Source organism: Schistocerca gregaria, unplaced genomic scaffold (assembly GCF_023897955.1).
Source record: "Schistocerca gregaria isolate iqSchGreg1 unplaced genomic scaffold, iqSchGreg1.2 ptg000552l, whole genome shotgun sequence".
NCBI lineage: Eukaryota > Metazoa > Arthropoda > Insecta > Orthoptera > Acrididae > Schistocerca > Schistocerca gregaria.
Genome location: NW_026061946.1, coordinates 219,939 through 234,326, shown reverse-complemented (window position 1 = coordinate 234,326; position 14,388 = coordinate 219,939). Strand labels below are relative to the sequence as shown.

Sequence of the window (14,388 nt, the reverse complement as noted above, 5' to 3'; positions counted from 1 at the left end):
CTAGCTCATGTCCAATGCATTAAAGCCATCTAAAAAGTCAATACTCGGTAACTAATACTTGAATTGTACATTGCTTACTGGCTATTAGATCAACTTAGAAGCTTCTTCTCTGTTCTACTATGGTGCTTTTAGTGTCTCCGACTACCGCAGCAAGCGACATAGCATGGCACACGATAAATGTAACCGTTTCAGAAAGAAGAGCGGAAAATGTGACGATCTGGCATTAATTCGATTCGATAGCAAATGACGATAACGGGCGGATTTCTCAGGTTTTTACTAGATGAGAACACTTTTCACATCCTCCCGTGCGATATGGCTCATAGACCTCCCTTCATACTAAATCGTAAGGTCCTAGCTCATGTCGAATGCACTAAATCCTTCTAAAAATTCACTAATCGATAACTAATACTTCAATTGTACAGTTGCTTACTGGCTATTACATCAACTTAGAAGCTTCTTCTGTGTTCTACTATGGTGCTTTTAGTGTCTCCGCATACCGCAGCACGCGACATAAGTTTGCACACGATAAATGTAACCGTTTCAGAGGGAAAACGGCCAATGTGACGATCTGGCATTACGTCGATTCGAAAGCAGATGACGAAAACGGGCGGATTTCCTTGGTTTTTAGTACATATGAACACTTTTCACATTCTCTCGTGTAACGTGGCTGCCAGACCTTGTTTAATGCCAAATCTTAAGGTAGTCGGTTATTTCACTGGCACCAAAGCCGGCTAATAAATCATCTACATCTACATCTACATGACTACTCTGCAATTCACATTTAAGTGCTTTTCAGAGGGTTCATCGAACCACAATCATACTATCTCCTACTGTTCCACTCCCGAACAGCGAGCGGGAAAAACGAACAGCTAAACCTTTCTGTTCGAACTCTGATTTCTCTTATTTTATTTTGATGATCATTCCTACCTATGTAGGTTGGGCTCAATAAAATATTTTCGCATTCGGAAGAGAAAGTTGGTGACTGAAATTTCGTAAAAAGGTCTCGCCATGACGAAAAACGTCTATGCTGTAATGACTTCCATCCCAACTCGTGTATCATATCTGCCACACTCTCTCCCCTATAACGCGATAATACAAAACGAGCTGCCCGTTTTTGCACCCTTTCGATGTCCTCCGTCAATCCCACCTGGTAAGGATCCCACACCGCGCAGCAATATTCTAACAGAGGACGAACGAGTGTAGTGTAAACTGTCTCTTTAGTGGACTTCTTGCATCTTCTAAGTGTCCTGCCAATGAAACGCAACCTTTGGCTGGCCCTCCCGACAATATTATCTATGTGGTCCTTCCAACTGAAGTTGTTCGTAATTTTAACACCCAGGTACTTAGTTGAATTGACAGCCTTGAGAATTGTACTATTTATCGAGTAATCGAATTCCAACGGATTTCTTTTGAAACTCATGTGGATCATCTCACACTCTCCGTTATTTAGCGTCAGCTGCCACCTGACAAACCATACAGCAATCTTTTCTAAATCGCTTTGCAGCTGATACTGGTCTTCGGATGACCTTACTAGACGTTAAATTACAGCATCATCTGCGAACAGTCTAAGAGAACTGCTCAGATTGTCACCCAGGTCATTTATATAGATCAGGAACAGTAGAGGTCCCAGGACGCTTCCCTGGGGAACACCTGATATCACTTTAGTTTTACTCGATGATTTGCCATCTATTACTACGAACTGCGACCTTCCTGACAGGAAATCACGAATCCAGTCGCACAACTGACACGATACCCCATAGCTCCGCAGCTTGATTAGAAGTCGCTTGTGGGGAACGGTGTCAAAAGCTTTCCGGAAATCTAGAAATACGGAATCAACTTGAGATCCCCTGTCGATAGCGGCCATTACTTCGTGCGAATAAAGAGCTAGCTGCGTTGCACAAGAGCGATGTTTTCTGAAGCCATGCTGATTACGTGTCAATAGATCGTTCCCTTCGAGGTGATTCATAATGTTTGAATACAGTATATGCTCCAAAACCCTACTGCAAACCGACGTCAATGATATAGGTCTGTAGTTAAATGGATTACTCCTACTACCCTTCTTGAACACTGGTGCGACCTGCGCAATTTTCCAATCTGTAGGTATAGATCTATCGGTGAGCGAGCGGTTGTATATGAGTGCTAAGTAGGGAGCTATAGTATCAGCGTAATCTGAAAGGAACCTAATCGGTATACAATCTGGACCTGAAGACTTGCCCGTATCAAGCGATTTGAGTTGCTTCGCAACCCCTAAGGTATCTACTTCTAAGAAACTCATGCTAGCAGATGTTCGTGTTTCAAATTCTGGAATATTCCATTCGTCTTCCCTGGTGAAGGAATTTCGGAAAACTGCGTTCAATAACTCCGCTTTAGCAGCACAGTCGTCGATAACAGTACCATCGGCACTGCGCAGCGAAGGTATTGACTGCGTCTTGCCGCTTGTCTACTTTACATACGACCAGAATTTCTTCGGATTTTCTACCAAATTTCGAGACGATGTTTCGTTGTGGAACCTATTAAAGGCATCTCGCATCGAAGTACGTGCCAAATTTCGCGCGTCTGTAAATTTTAGCCCATCTTCGGGATTTCGCGTTCTTCTGAACTTCGCATGTTTTTTCCGTTGCCTCTGCAACAGCGTTCGGACTTTTTTTGTGTACCACGGGGGATCCGTTCCATCTCTTACCAATTTATGAGGTATGAATATCTCAATTGCTGTTGCTACTATGTCTTTGAATTTGAGCCACATCTCGTCTACATTCGCATAGTCAGTTCGGAAGGAATGGAAATTGTCTTTTAGGAAGGCTTCTAGTGGCACTTTATCCGCTTTTTTAAATAAAATTATTTTGCGTTTGTTTCTGATGGATTTGGAAGAAATGGTATTGAGCCTAGCTACAATGACCTTGTGATCACTAATCCCTGTATCAGTCATGATGCTCTCTATCAGCTCTGGATTGTTTGTGGTCAAGAGGTCAAGTGTGTTTTCGCAACCATTTACAATTCGCGTGGGTTCGTGGACTAACTGCTCGAAATAATTTTCGGAGAATGCATTTAGGACAATCTCGGAAGACGTTTTCTGCCTACCACCGGTTTTGAACAAGTATTTTTGCCAACATACCGAGGGTAGGTTGAAATCCCCACCAACTATAACCGTATGAGTTGGGTATTTATTTGTTACGAGACTCAAACTTTCTCTGAACTGTTCCGCAACTGTATTATCGGAGTCTGGGGGTCGGTAGAAGGAGCTAATTATTAACTTAATTCGGCTTTTAAGTATAACCTCCACCCACACCAATTCACACGGAGTATCTACTTCGACTTCACTACAAGATAAACCACTACTGACAGACACAAACACTCCACCACCAATTCTGCCTAATCTATCTTTCCTGAACACCGTCTGAGACTTCGTAAAAATTTCTGCAGAGCTTATTTCAGGCTTTAGCCAGCTTTCTGTACTATAACTATATCAGCTTCTGTGCTTTCTATTAGCGCTTGAAGCTCAGGGACTTTTCCAGCGCAACTACAACAATTTACAACTATAATTCCGACTGTTCCTTGATCCAAGCACGTCCTGTAATTGCCAAGCACCCTTTGACATTGCAGCCCATCCCGCACTTTCCCGAGGCCTTCTAACCTAAAAAACCGCCCAGTCCACGCCACACAGCCTCCGCTACCCGTGTAGCCGCCAGCTGAGTGTAGTGAACTCCTGACCTATTCAGCGGAACCCGAAACCCCACCAGCCTATGGCGCAAGTCAATGAATCTGCAGCCAATAAGGTTGCAAAACCGTCTGAGCCTCTGATTCAGACCCTCCATCCGGCTCTGCACCAAAGGTCCGCAGTCGGTTTTCTCAAAGATGCTGCAGATGGTCAGCTCTGCCTTCATCTCGTAAGAAAGACCGGCAGCCTTCACCAAATCAGATAGCCGCTGGAATCCAGAGAGAATTTCCTCAGATCCAAAGCGACACACGTCATTAGTGCCGACATGTGCCACCACCTGCAGCTGGCTGCACCCTGTGCTCTTCATGGTATCCGGAAGGACCCTTTCCACATCAGGAATGACTCCTCCCGGAATGCACACGAAGTGCACACTGGATTTCTTCCCCTCCTTAGCCGCCGTATCCCTAAGGGGTCCCATTACGCGCCTAACATTGGAGCTCCCAACTAATCGATAACTAAAACCTGAATTGTACTGTTTCCTACGGGCTAATTACATCAACCTAGAAGCATCCTCTATGTTCTACTGTGTTGTTTTTAGTGTCTCTGCATTCCTTAGCACGCGACATAAGTTTGCAGACGATAAATGTAACCGTTTCAGAGAGAAAAGCTGCCAATGTAACGCTCTGGCAATACGTCGATTTGATAGCAAATGACGAAAACGGGCTTATTTCTTAGGTTTTTACTACATATGAACACTTTTCACATTCTCTCGTGTAACGTGGCTTTTAGGCCTCTCTTCATGCAAAATCTTAAGGTCGTCGGTAATGTCAAGGCACCAAAGCCGGATAATAAGTCAATAATCGATTACTAAAACTTAAAGTTTACTGCTTCTTACTGGCTGATTACATCAACTTATAAGCTTCTTCTGTGTTTTACTGTGTTGCTATTAGTACCTCCACATAGCGCAGCACACAACATAAGTTTTCAGACGATGAAGGTAACCACTTCACAGAGAAATTCCAAATTCTGTGTCTGTGTCTACTGCCTGCTCATATTGTTTAAAGCAGGTTGCTCTAAATGCCCAGTGGATCTGATTCCCTTGATACCCATTCTAAACAATCTCGGATTGGGAAAGGCCAAGCTCTGCTTATACTTATAGTCTGGGAAGTTGACATATCTTAGACAGTAAAATATGATGGTTAAAGATGTCCACTGAGTATTCCCATGTACACTGAAGTTAGCTTTGAACAACAAATTATTAATTGGCCACCTACTCTTGACTCAATAGCTACTAAGATCTTTCACTGGTGAAGGAGGTGACAACGTTGTTACGTCCATTAGAGGCTTCTGTAGTTTGCTGAGAATGATGTGATATAATTGTGCCTTGTGATTTTCTGTGGAGTTCCAGAGTAAGTTCTACACTGGTGCAGGACATCCATTATTGCTGTTCTCATTCGAGGCAATCCTGGATTCTAAATCTCAAGCACCAGAGGATTAGAAACAGCAATGCAACCTCTGTCTTCCTGGCTGTCCACTATTTCAAAGTGCTGTGGTTGACAGTCTCTTCTCATTGTGCAGTGCTTGTAGATTATTGTAAATGGATAAACTGCAATATTTAGAACATCTCATTCTAAACTTTTTAAAGAACGAGACTTTTCTGTCACGACCACTTTTTGTGTGAGGTGATAAATACCAGGAATTTGGTTGTATTTTGAGAACCTAATGGTGACATACATTAGTGTCTGTGTAAATTAATGGAACTGGATTTTTCCTGAGGTCGGCAGTTTTCCGAAGGTCGGCGTTTTCCCACGAGGTCGGCGTTTTACCCCGAGGTCGACGTTTTTCCCTCGAGGTCTGCGTTTTTCCCCGAGGTCGGCGTTTTTTCCCTAGGTCTGCGTTTTTGCACTGAGGTCGGATCGGCGATTTTTTCCCCGAGGTCTAGAAATCTATCGGTATATTGAAAATCCAAAGTATTTCGATGTATATCGAACTATACTGATATGTCAAGTCAACTTGAAACATATATCCGACCACTAGATATCGGTATTTATCGAGATAGCGATATATTTCGATATACCTATTTATTTCGAGAATCGTTTTCTTAGGGGTACAGATTTTTTTCAAGACGTCCATTCTTTCCCATTATCGATTCATTTCGATATATCGACTTATGTCGAAGCACACATTATACCGAGACGTCGATTTATTTCGAGATATCTATCTATATTGAGGCATCCATTTATTTCGAGGTATCAATTGATTTCGAAGTATCCGTTTATGTCGAGATATCGATTTAGTTTGATATACCGAAACAAATCGGGTTGTCTGTTTATTTCGAGCTATCGATATATTTCCATGTATCGGTGTACTTCAGATATCGATTCCTTTCGAGATATCGATATATTTCAAGAAACCTCTATATCTCAAGTAATCCATAAATTTCTAGATATTGTATTTTTAGAGATATCTTTATATTACTAGGTACCAATATATTTCAAGATATCGATATATTTCTATACCTCGATTTATCTCGAGAGGTCCGTGAGATTCGAGATATCGATCTATATGGTAAGCTGAAATGCGTATAGATGTCGATATATTTCGGGATATCGAATCATTTCGATGTAGCTCTCTTTTGGAGGTGTCGATTTATTTCGAAGTTTCGATTTTTTTCATGGTGTCGATTTATGTCGAGGTTGCGATTTATTTCGGGTTGGCGATTTATTTCTGGGTGTGGATTTATTTCGAGGTGTCGATATATTTCGAGGTGACGATATATTTCGACGTTACTTGTCGACTGCATCAGCTTAGAACCTATTTCGTACAGAGTGGTGCGACTGCATACCTCAGAAGGCGACATTGATATCCAGACGATGAATGTAAACGTTTCCGAGAGAAAAGCGTCCAATGTGACGAATTGGCACTACGTCATTATGAAAACAAATGACGGAAACGTGAGGTTTCTGCCACTCAAAGTGCTGCCAACTTTCACCCCACCCCCTCCTCACTCTCCCCAGTCGTGGCGATCAGCTGGTGTGATAGAAATGGACACAGGAAAGTAATAACGTTCCATGAAATCCCATTCTAGGGAGGTTCAAGGGTAAATGTTCCAGACGGTTTATTTGCATTAAGACACGCATACTGGACATCTACAATGTCACATCTGCCAGATCGTTTCTATTGTCAGCAGTGGAAAACAAAACAGCGTACTGAAAAAGCCAAAGTGAGACGCGGTTTTTGGTAGACGAAATAATAAGAATACTCTAGGCACTGATAATGATGATCTAATGAGAATTCTGGTATTGTTTTGAAAGATGCATTTAAATATGCATTGAACGTAGCTCCAAATTATTTTGAGAATTATAATTGCGGTATGATGGATCTACATTGGAGATTTGGTAATGCAAAACATTTCGATCTGAGAATACTTTACGTGATAGAACGGCATTGACCTTGTGTGTCATTAGGGTAAAGTTAATTTGCCGCCATTAACATAAAATTTATCCGCCATTAACATAAAATGTATTTTTCAGCTTACTTCAATAAGGACTCACTTCAGATGATTGGACAACTAAAGAGAACTCAAACCGTTATTTTAATAGTATTCGTAGGTCCAATGCAGCATTTACCGTGGACAGTCCCTGAGTCAAGACTGTCAGTTTTATGTAGGGAGCACTCCTTTAAGAAAGCACTCCGTGTTCAGGCCACAAGTGGCCAATCAGGACCATCCGACCGCCACGTCATTCTCACTGAGGGTGGAGGAGGAGCTGGCTCTCCCACTCGTTGTGGTAGTTTCCTTTGACTGGAGCCGCTACTATTCGGTCGAGTAGTTCCTCAATTGGCATCGCAAGGCTGAGTGCAACCCGAAAAATGGAAACAGCGCATAGCGGCCCGGATGGTCACCCATCCAAGTGCCGACCACGCCCGAAAGTGCTAAACTTCAGTGATCTGACGGGAACCGGTGTATCCACTGCGGCAAGGCCGTTGCCCCTACCACTTTTACATGATATTTTTGATCGTAGATCAGGTCTGATGGCTGGAAAGAATGGACGTTTACCATGTTATGCACATTTATATTTTCACTACGTCGACACAGCTGGTCCAATTTCGACCAGCGGTGATGGTAGCCATAATGATCGAGCCAAGCATCCTGTGTACATTGGTTGCACCCAAGTGTGTGGGGATCACAGCATTCGTGACATTTAAATTTGTTACTTCTTTGCTACTATATTCGCAATAAATTTTGCAGACAGTATCCGCATATGACGCTGAATGCACCTACAAAATTATATCATTGTACGACACATGTTTCAGGCGAAACGTCATAAAAACTCAGGACAAGGCCAGACGCTGCATAGTACGGACGTGGACGCACAGCTGTAAATAAATGCCTGGTCAACACCAAGCTTTTCCGCTAGTCATCTATAAAGATAAAAAATCCCCAATATTGTCCACCAGCATATTTTTGAAAAACCTTTATTTTGTCATCCATTTCTTTTTCCTGTAAAAATCGTAAAAGCCGCATCATTGTGTTTTTAAAAATCGTTTCCTATTGTCATCTCTTTTTATGTATTTTAAACCATTTATCGCTTGTGTAACCTGTGGCTACAAGTCCATTCCCTTTATGGGGTAATCGAAATAATGAACAACGGAAAAAAGTGTGGGTCAATTTCTTCCTCATTTTTCGGAACATTTGATAATAGTATATCGTTGGCTCTTTGAGGGCGTGGTAGGTACATACAAGAGATTAGTGTAAGATTAGAATTTGGGTTAGATACAGTGCCAGGAGGTTCTGTTTCTATCTGGCTAGCTTCAAAGTACTTCACCATCTACTAAGTGATGCGTTTCATTGTGAATGGTGTGGTCTGTGCTAGGTCAACCGCGGAGGTTGCATCGGTTCACGTGAGATCACCGAAGTTAAGTGCGTTGTCGGGCGTTGAAGGCACTTGGATGGGTGATCATCCAGGCCGCCTCATGATGCCAATCGAGGAGCTACTCGGCCCAATAGTAGCGGCTCCGGTCAAAAAATACCAACATAACGACCGGGAGAACAGTGTGCTGACCCCCGCCCCTCCTGTTCGCATCCTCCACGGATGATGACACGGCGGTCGGATGGTGCTGTCCCAGTAGGTCACTCGTGGCCTGAAGACGGAGTGCTTACAAAGCAAACTACTCTCCAGTGGATGGTCGTACTACTGAGACCTTGATGCCTGGCATCAATAACAGATGGCAGCACAAGAGGTTGGCTTACGCCTACTGCCGAATTTTGCGATCTGTCGTAAGCCTGCGTAAGTACGTGGGGCCTTCCGTCTTAAGTGCAAGCATATCCATTGCGTTTTCTGCCGCGCGATTTGAGTGGAATGTTTCATTATTTCTGAAATATTATAGAAATGTTTTTCGTTGTATATCCTCACCATCGGTACTGAATTTACTGTAAAATTACTTGCTCACTTTTCGGAACTTCCGTTCATAGTAAATCGATACTATTGGAAGCCGTGGTAGACACGAGTCTAGTGTGCTTCACCTTCAGCACCTTCTGTGTCAGTCTCGGTTCCTAGGTCCCTGATTTCACAACGAGCAGTTCGTTGTCTACTGAGTATACTGTCTGTTGCACGACACTATCCCTCCCACGCTGCTAAATGTAGGTCGTCGGCAAAATATGACTGCAGTGGAACAAGGGCGTCTGCAGAAATTTCCCCAGGAGGTGGTGGTGGCATTGTTAGTGGTGTGTGTGTGTGTGTGTGTGTGTGTGTGTGTGTGTGTGTGCGTGTGTGTGTGTGTGTGTGGAGGCCATTACTATGAAATTCACACAGTCCAGACCGCCAAGGAAAATAAACCTTGAGATTTGGAAAGGTTGTTGATCTTATACCGCTTATACTGCATATTTCGAAATTCCACCTCTAAGGGGGATACACAGGAAATGAAAGGATTTTTGAAACATGTAGCTATTAAGGTAATTTTGAAGCTAGGCAGACGAATATTTGTATCTGGTTTCTAGGTCAGAAATAAAGAAATATGTGTTCCAGTATTATTGGGAATTTAACCTCTATGAGGTGAAATAGTAGGTGAACATTTTATCTTGAGATAAAAAATTATGGAAGGACTATGGAAGTATTTTTAAGGCTATATCTACGAAAATTGGTATTTGACTTCAAGGTTACAAATAAGAAAATACGTATTTTCGTGTTTTTGGAAGTTCAACCCCTAAGGGGATGAAATAGAGTGAGCTGGTGCGTTTATGGCGCCAGTTTCCGTCGATCGATGTTTCGATCTTTGAGTCGCGGTCCATAGGACACTGCTCGCTAACCGACTGTAGTAGTTCTCTGTGCGGCCCAACATGGGGCTTACCGCGCTTACACTGGACACAGTTGCCAACAAATCGCATGCCATCGCCATATAGGTTGGGCCAAAACATGTGTTCCCGAACTCTGTTCAAGGTCTTGTAGAACCCCAAATGATCCCCTACCGCCGAATCGTGGAAATATCTGAGTGCCATGCTAACTCGTTCCTGTGGAATACAGACCTTCCCTTCACCACGGTTGTCTTCCCCTTTACACAAGACACCCCCCGCCCACCCCACCCCCCGAAGACCTCGCCATCCGCCAACTGCTGCCGAATCGGTCCCCACCCGGGGTCCTCGGCCTGTTTGCCGGCTAAGTCGCAGAAGAAGCCGGGTGTCTCGGAGAGAAGGAAATTGACCCCCAGATCCGGCTCCACGTGGCCCTTGCCTTCCCCAGACTCTGCCGCGAACATACGGATAAGAGCGTCGCCAATTCATTGTCTCTGCCACTAATATGGCGAAGCTGGAGATAAGTCTCGTCATCTTAACTTTGGTATGATTTTTAGCGATCTTATTAATCAAAGTTTAAGGGCTGGCACTGGCCAAGTAACTCACGGAGGCTCATTGGTTTCAGTCCAGTTGTATTGCTCACCTGTTCTCCAGATAGGGTTGTGTAGTTTATGTCTCAGAAAATTGTCTGCTCTTGATGTGTGTTGTGTTAGAGATAACTGGCAGCGGTCGACGCTAGCATACTGGGAGCAGAGCACCACGGCGGCAGAGAGATATTTGAGGCCATGTCCTCTCCTTTACATCTTGGGTTATGTTGTCACTTTTGCGTGATTCCATCTTTCCGGTGCTGAACTATAGCATCCAAAGTTCAATTGCATTGCCATGTTGAGTATATTTCTATGTCATTCTCTGCCTCGTGGATCTCTCGTATTGATTTGAATCCTTGGTCTGCTCGCGTCTATCGCCAATTCACACGAAATATTGAAGCAACCTTATTTTAAGGGTATTGTCATACAGTCATGTTCTAGTTGTAATCGTTCTAAGAATATTGTTGATTAATCAACTGAGTAAGTAACTTTGAAGGTCCGTTTAGTCAAAATTAAAGGACCCCCTTAATTGTTTTAGTCATTTTTATACAGTTTTGTTTAGGAAAGTTGGCAAGCCGAACGTTAAATATCTGTATTCTTACGCTTAATCTGTTTCTCCCCTGATTGCAAGTAGTGAGAGTTCTGCTATGAATTTTATGGACATTTGTGCTATTTAAGTAAAGCTTTACCTAAGTATATATACCTAGTCATATTCAAATTTCAAGTTTTACGGGTCTCGTTCCACTTAACGAAATTTATTTATTATTTGTCCAACTGATCTGGCCTTGTGATTTTATAATGCTTTTGATTGTAATGAAATATGTAGCAACTACAACGGATTACTATTGTGATTTTGGTGTGTCACTACCATACCCCATATCACAGAGGATGAAATGTTTCATGAAATATATGAAAACCTGTTTTTGATACATTCAACGATTAAGAGGGTGGAATATAGGATGTAATGTTTTATGAAAGTATTTCAGTGCGAAAGAGTTTTTAAAGCGAAATCTATGAATATTGTGTTATTGAAAACTACGTGTTTCACTGTTTTTGGAACTACAACCTCCAAGAAGGTGCAATAGGGGCACAGGTTTCACTGACCCATAGCCTTCCAGCCCAACCTGCAAAGTATACGGACTTGAAATTTGATGAAGGTGTAAATCTTACGCTGAAAGCATCATTTAAGAAGAGATTGTTCGAAATTTCACTCCTATGAGGGTGAAACATGGGTTGAAAGTCTTTTTTTTAAATATGTCCCTATGTCCCTATTGAAGCTATAACTACAAAACTACGAAAATTGACATTTGGTGTCTCAGTCAGATACAAAAAAGAAACAGGTTTTTAGCATTTTCCGAAATTCTTCCATTGGGGGATAAAATAATTAGTGAAGGTTTTTTGAAAATAAATCATTATTAAAGAACTACTGAAGCATTTTTATAGCTACATCTATGAAAATAGGTATTTGACATCTCGGTTGGATGTAAAAAAAATGTGTTTCGTTGCTTTTGGAAATTTAACTCACTAATAGAGTGAAATAGGGGATGTAATGTTTTATGAAATATTTCACTATGAAAGCATTTTTAGAATTAAATGGATGAAGATTTGAATTTGGCTCCTCGGCTCTAAATAGAAGAATACGTGTTTAATTGTTTTTGAAACCCAACCCCTAAAGGGTGTGAGATGTTTCAGAAAATGGTTCATTATGAAAGGATTGCTAAATATATCTGACAATTCGTATTCGGCTAATATGTTACAATTTTTAAAAACTACGTGTTTTTCTGGTTTTGGAACTTCGAGCATAAGGGGATGAAAATTTTAATGAAATATTTATTGCGTTATATTAAAATATTTTAAATCTGCATCTATGAAAACCGGTATTTCACTTCTCAATTAGATATAAAGAAATATGCGTTAGGGAATGAAAGACTGTACGGAGATATCACCACAAGAATACAAACGGCTTGATTAACAAAAACCTTGGACTCCAGCTGTCAGCATTGCTTTTTGATCATTCAGTAAAAGACCATGCTTCAACGGCGCTAAGTTTAGAAAGTTTAGAAAGTGTTGCAGTTTATAAAAGACATAAAAAAACGATTAAAGAAAAAAATTCTTTGCAGACCATGAACGGTCTACGCAAGTAAAGAAGCGGATGATAAGCTAGCTCTTTATGCAAATGAGTTGGTCAGTTTAAGTTCCGAGACATGTCATGCAGCAGGAACGGAATCCTATAGTTGCTACGATTGGCTAAAGGAAAAGTTTTGCAGAATCACTCGAAATCACTTCTGCAAGTGGCTAAGAATCTCGTAATGAATAAAAATTCTGTACTGAGAATTCGAAGGTGGGAGATGCAAGATTCTCCCCCCCCCCCTTCCCCCTCCTCACAATGCTATCCTTCTTTCCCTACAGCAAAATAAATAATTAAATAAATAAATAAAACTAGAGAAATTTCTACTGTGAAACTATTTGCATACAAGAGAACGGCCCTTGAAATTTAACTCTTCAAAGTTTTAAGCCCTGCTCATTCCGGATATTGATTAGAAAGTGTTAATCCACATGTGAAACCTGAGTATATAATCCCTGTGACATTTGATCAACGGTGTTCCATAAGGACAGGATCTCATTCAAAACGTTCGAAAATTCAATTTCTTTGTAGTTGCATTTTTTAAAGGTGTACTTGTCTAGACTCTTGGAACAGAAAGTTTTTTTTTTTTAATCCGTGCTTTACAAAAGTTTCTACAGTCCATTGTTTGAAGCAGTGTCACGGCTGCCATGAGCCGCGCGGGGTACCCGCCATGTGTCCAACGCCTTGTCACGGTTCGCGCGGCTCCCCCTGTTGGAGGTTCGAGTCCTCCCTCGGGCATGGTTGTGTGTGTGTTGTCCTTAGCATAAGTTACTGTAAGTAGTGTGCAAACATACGGACTGATGGTTCAAATGGCTCTGAGCACTTTGGGACTTAACATCTGAGGTCATCAGTTTCCTAGAACTTAGAACGACTTAAACCTAACTAAATTAAGGACATCACACACACCCATGCTCGAGGCAGGATTTGAACCTGCGACCGTAGCGGTCGCGTGGCTCCCGACTGAAGCGCCTACAACCGCTCGGCCACATCGGCCGGTCTATCATGTATTCTAGAAGAGTTGCAAGGTCGTCAGTGGCGCCTGTTCTTTCGAGAGCAGTTACTATCTTCATATCTATGGTTAAACGTTACCCAGCCATTGACCTTCGTCTGTGCGAATGCGCACAGGTTGCCGGAACTCTTACGGGAATCGTCACCTTAGTGTGAGCCAGTAATGAGTGGATGGACAAATACCTATTAAGTACATTACGTATGCGGATTGTGGACGGTTGGGGATGTGAGTCTCACGGGAAGCGTGCGAGGGATAAATTCCTGCAGTCGTGCTGTTCATGTGTGCCCTCGATGGCTCAGATGGATTGAGCGTCTGCCTTGTAAGCAGGAGATTCTGGGTTCGAGTCCCAGTAGGGGCACACTTTTCAGCTGTCCCCATCGAAGTATATCAACAACACCTGTCGGCAGCTGAGGGTTTCAATTAATTATCAGTTGTGAAGGTGATTCGATGAACCCTTTGCCAGGCACTTAAATGTGTTTTGCAGGGTATCCATATAGATGTAGATGATAACTCGTCACGTGTCGCACGTGCTCAAAATGATTCATACTGCAGAATGCATGCAAACATACTCACCGAAAATACGGACGAATATCAAGTGCAGGCTGCCGAGTGCTGCATATCCAGCTTTGACAGATCGGCTTTTCCTGCCAAGAAGAACAGGAAGTTGCTGTCTAGGAACAATCAGAGGTAGAGGAAGGGTTGATAAATACTCCTTGACTTGCA

At 42.3% G+C, this 14,388-nt stretch overlaps 1 non-coding gene across 1 annotated transcript; it reads left to right on the top strand.

The window, feature by feature from the left end:
- The first annotated feature begins 13,948 nt into the window (after positions 1-13,948).
- Trnat-ugu (transfer RNA threonine (anticodon UGU)) lies at positions 13,949-14,023 on the top strand. Its single transcript has one exon. It is a non-coding gene; the product is annotated as a tRNA-Thr (tRNA).
- The last annotated feature ends 365 nt before the right edge of the window (positions 14,024-14,388 follow it).